This window comes from Danio rerio, chromosome 18 (assembly GCF_052040795.2).
Source record: "Danio rerio strain M-AB ecotype USA chromosome 18, GRCz13ab, whole genome shotgun sequence".
Taxonomy (NCBI): Eukaryota; Metazoa; Chordata; class Actinopteri; order Cypriniformes; family Danionidae; genus Danio; species Danio rerio.
Genome location: NC_141038.1, coordinates 9,298,926 through 9,304,925, shown reverse-complemented (window position 1 = coordinate 9,304,925; position 6,000 = coordinate 9,298,926).

Sequence of the window (6,000 nt, the reverse complement as noted above, 5' to 3'; positions counted from 1 at the left end):
ATAAATATAATACAGAAGCTATGTTGACTTGTTAACTGCTAGTTTATTAACCAAAAATATGAATATACTAAATTAAAGATTAAATCCTCTAGTTCAGGGGTGGCCAACCCTATTCCTGGAGAGCCATCTTCCTGCAGATTTCAGTTGCAACCCATATCAAACACACCTGCCTGTAATTATCACGTGGTGTTCAGCTCCTAATTAATTGGTTCAGGTGTGTTAGATATGGGTAGCAACTGAAATCTGCAGGAAGGTGGCTCCCCAGGAATAGGGTTGGCCACCCGTGCTCTAGTTTATCCTCATCTTTTTAACTCTTTTGTTCTCACAATATTGAACAGAATTATATTATAACTTGACTAGTAAACTGATATAATTTATGATTAATAACCAAAAACTTCTTTTATCCTCACAATATTTAAAATACAGAATGTATTTTGACTTGTAAACTGCTATAATTCACGATTAACAACAACAACAATACACACACACACACACACACACACACACACACACACACACACACACACACATATATATATATATATATATATATATATATATATATATATATAGTAAAGTAACGATTAAATTCTTGAGTTTGTCCTTTTCTTTTTAACTCTTATCATCACAATATTGAACAAAATAATAGTATAAAACTATTTTGACTTGTAAACTGCTAATTCATGATTAATAACCAAAGATATGAGTTTACTAAATTAAAGATTACATTTTCTAGTTTGTCCTTTTCTTTTTTTACTCTTTTATCCTCAACATATTGACTCAAATGTATTATCAAAACATTTTTAACTTGTAAACTACTATAATTCATGATTAATAACAAAACATTTATTTACTAAATTAAAGATAAAATTCTCTAGTTTGTCTTTATCCTTTTAACTGTTTTATTCTCACAATTTTAACAAAAATATAATATAGAAACTATTTTGACTTGTAAACGGCTATAATTCATCATTGTTAACCAAAAATGTAAATATACTAAATTAAAGATTAAATTCTCTAGTTTATTCGTATTTTGTAACTCATTTATCCTTAATATATTGATACACATGTAATATCCAGCCTGATCTCACGAGAAAACGTAAGTAATTTACGTTTTGCCAGTGTAGTGGCTAATTCGTACGAGTTCAGTCGTACGAAATGGTACGATTTTAAAAAGGAGGCGTGGCACCTGACCCCATCCCTAACCCCAACCGCCATTGGGGGATGAGCAAATCGTACTAAATTGTACGAATTAGATCGTACGAATTCATACGAATTAGCCACTAAATGAAAAAGTTACGAATTGCCGTGAGATTGTGTTGTAATATCGTAACTTGTTTGACTTTTAAACTGCTATAATTCACAATTAATAACAAAACATTATATATATATATATATATATATATATATATATATATGTATATATATATATATATATATATATATATATATATATATATAGATATATATATATATATATATATATATATATATATATATATATATATATATATATATATATATATACATACATACATACATACATACATACATACATATATATATATATATATATATATATATATATATATATATATATATATATATATATATATATATATATATATATATATATACATATATATATATATATTCTAAATTAAATATTAAATTCTCTAGTTTAACTTTATTTTAACTGTTTTATCATCACTATATTGAACAAAAATATAATAAAGAAACTATTTTCTAAAAATACCAAAAATCCATTAGGTTAATGTGACTAATTTTAATATATGGAACATAAAACAGCTAAATTTCCCAAAAGAATGTGCTGAATTTTGTTGTTTTTAGCTCATTTTAAACAAGTATTTTAAAGAATATTCTGTTATTAGGGACCGAGCACCGAAACGGTGCGTAGGCCCTATTGGAATTGCTCCGTTTATTAGGGACCGAGCACCGAAACGGTGCGTAGGCCCTATTGGAATTGCTCCGTTTATTATTATTCTTCTTCTTCTTCTTCTTCCGCGGAATGAATCGCGGTTTTGAGGGGCTAAACATGCCCGAAAACTCACGAAACTTTGCACACGCCTCAGAAGTGGCGAAAATTTACGTTTATTATGGGCTTCGGAAGTGGGCGTGGCAAAATGACTCGACAGCGCCACCTAGAAAAATTAAACGGACGAGCCCCCGATCCACGAATCACGCACATGCATGAAAATTGGCACACACCTCAAACACACCAAAACATACGAAAAAGTCTCTTGGAGCCATATCTCAAACCCAACAGGAAGTCAGATATTTTTAACTTCCTGCGGCGAAAAAGTGGCGTTTTTGCCATTTCCAGGCGTTGTATTTTAACGAACTCCTCCTAGGGATTTTATCCGATCGACACCAAAATTGGGTTTTGTCATCTAAAGGCCTTGGCGATGTTAAATTGCGAAGCTTTAGAGTTTTCATCGATGGGCGTGTCCGTGGCGGCCTCGCAAACTTTGACGATTCGCCACAAAAGAGGAAGTCGTTATAACTCAGGCATGCATTATCAGATCTGCCTCAAAATTCACACGCTTGATAAGCGTCCTGACCTGAACACGTTTACATGCCAATATCCAGATACAGTTACAGCGCCACCTGCTGGCCACAGGAAATGACATGATTTACGGAGTTATAAACTCCTCCCACAAATTTTATCGTATCAACACCAAAATTGAGTGGTGTTATCTGAAAGCTCTAGCGATGTTATATTGTGAAGATCTAGAGTTTTCGCAGAGGGGTGTGTCCGTGGCGGTATGACAAACCTCAACGCTTCGCCATGGAACAGGAAGTCCTTATAACACAACCACACAATGTCCGATCTGCCTGAAACTTCACTTGGTTGATAAACGTCATCTCTTGAACACATCCACATAACAATATTGAAGTGGGCGTGGCAAAATGACTCGACAGCGCCACCTAGAAAAATTAAACGGACGAGCCCCCGATCTACGAATCACGCACATGCACAAAAATTGGCACACACCTCAAACATGCCAAAACATACGAAAAAGTCTCTTGGAGCAATATCTCAAACCCAACAGGAAGTCGGATATTTTTAACTTCCTGTGGCGAAAAAGTGGCGTTTTTGCCATTTCCAGGCGTTGTATTTTAATGAACTCCTCATAGGGATTTTATCTGATAAACACCAAAATTGGGTTTTGTCATCTTAAAGCCTTGGTGATGTTAAATTGCGAAGCTTTAGAGTTTTCATCGATGGGCGTGTCCGTGGCAGCCTCGCAAACTTTGATGATTCGCCACAAAACAGGAAGTCTTTATAACTCAGGGATGCATTATTCGATCTGCCTCAAAATTCACACATTTAATAACAGTCCTGACCTGATCAGGTTTACGTGCCGATATCCAGTTACAGTTATAGCGCCACCTGCTGGCCACAGGAAATGTCATGTTTGACACTGTAACAAACTCCTCCCACAAACTCTCCCGTATCAGCACCAAAATAGAGTGGTGTCATCTGAAAGCTCTAGCGATGATATATTGTGAAGATCTAGAGTTTTTGCAGAGGGCCGTGTCTGTGGTGGCATGACAAACCTCAACGCTTCGCCATGGAACAGGAATTTCTTATAACTCAACCACACAATGTCTGATCTGCCTGAAACTTCACATGATTGATAAAAGTCCTCTCCTGAACACATATACGTAACAATATTGAGTTAGTCATAGCGCCACCTGCTGGCAGAAGGTAGTTTGGCTTGTAACTCGGCCACACTATGTCCGATCTGCCTGAAACTTCACATGGTTGATGAAAGTCCTCTCTTGAGCACATCTACATAATAATATTGAGTCAGAGTCATAGTGCCACCTGCTGGCAGAATGTAGTTTGTCTTTAAACACAATCTCCACACTATCTCTGATCTGCCTGAAACTTCAGATGGTTGATAAAATCCACTCCTGAACACATCCACATAACAATATTGAGTCAGTCATAAAACACCTGCTGGCAGAAGGTAGTTTGGCTTATAACTCAGCCACACAATGTCTCATGTGCCTGAAACTTCACATGGTTGATAAGATTCCTCTACAGAAGACATCTACATGCCAATCTTAAGTCACAGTTATAGCGCCACCTGCTGACAGGAGGAAGTTTGGCATAAATCTGTGATATTCTTAGATTTTTTTAATATATTGGCTTAAATTATTTTTTTCGCTGTTCTCTGTCATCGTAAGGTCACCGGGCGGCGGTGAGCCCGGGTGCGAGGTCCCTATCATCGCTGCTTGCAGCTTTAATTATTATTATTCTTCCGACTTCTTCCGCGGAATGAATCACAGTTTTGAGGGGCTAAACATGCCCGAAAACTCACGAAACTTTGCACACACCTCAGAAGTGGCGAAAATTTACGTTTGTTACGGGCTTCGGAAGTGGACGTGGCAAAATGACTCGACAGCGCCACCTAGAAAAATTAAATCGACGAGCCCCCGATCTACGAATCACGCACATGCACGAAAATTGGCACACACCTCAAACATGCCAAAACATACGAAAAAGTCTCAAGGAGCCATATCTAAAACCCAACAGGAAGTCGGATATTTTTAACTTCCTGCGGCGAAAAAGTGGCGTTTTTGCCATTTCCAGGCGTTGTATTTTAACGAACTCCTCCTAGGGATTTTATCTGATAAACACCAAAATTGGGTTTTGTCATCTAAAGGCCTTGGCGATGTTAAATTGCGAAGCTTTAGAGTTTTCGTCGATGGGCGTGTCCGTGGCGGCCTCGCAAACTTTGACGATTCGCCACAAAACAGGAAGTCACTATAACTCAGGCATGTATTATCCGATCTGCCTCAAAATTCACACGTTTGATAAGAGTCCTGACCTGAACACATTTACATGCTGATATCCAGATACAGTTATAGCGCCACCTGCTGGCCACAGGAAATGACATGTTTTACACTGTAACGAACTCCTCTCACAAATTTTATCGTATCAGCACCAAATTTGAGTGGTGTCATCTGAAAGCTTTAGCGGTGATATATTGTGAAGATCTAGAGTTTTTGCAAAGGGGCGTGTCCGTGGCGGCATGACAAACCTCAACGCTTCGCCATGGAACAGGAAGTCCTTATACCTCAACCACACAATGTCTGATCTGCTTGAAACTACACAGGGTTGATAAAAGTCCTCTCCTGAACACATATACGTGCCAATATTGAGTCAGTCATAGCGCCACCTAGTGACAGAAGGTAGTTTTGCTTATAACTCAGCTACACAATGTCCGATCTGCCTGAAACTTCACATGATTGATAAAAGTCCTCTCCTGAACACATCTACTCAACAATATTGTGTCAGTCATAGCGCCACCTGCTGGCAGAAGGTAGTTTGGCTTGTAACTCGGCCACACAATGTCTGATCTGCCTGAAACTTCACATGGTTGATGAAAGTCCTCTCCTGAGCACATCTACATAATAATATTGAGTCAGAGTCATAGCGCCACCTGCTGGCAGAAGGAAGTTTGGCTTGTAACTCTGCCACACAATGTCAGATCTGCCTAAAATGTCACATTGTTAATGAAAGTCCTCTCCTGAGCACATCCACATAACAATATTGAGTCAGTCATAATGCCACCTGCTGGCAGAAGGTAGTTTGGCTTATAACTCAGCCAAACAATGTCCGATCTGCCTGAAAATTCATAGGTTAGATGAGATGCCTCTCCTAAAGACATCTACATGCCAATCTTGAGTCACAGTTATTGCGCCACTTGCTGACAGGAGGAAGTTTGGCATAAATCTGTGATTTTTCTCAGGTTCTTTATATATATCGGCTGAAATTAATATTGTTCGCTGTTCTCTGTCATCCTGAGGCTACCGGGCGGCGGTGAGCCCGGGTGCGAGGTCCCTATCATCGCTGCTTGCAGCTTTAATTAGGGACCGAGCACCGAAACGGTGCGTAGGCCCTATTGGAATTGCTCCGTTTATTATTATTCTTCTTCTTCTTCTTCTTCTTCTTCTTCTTCCGCG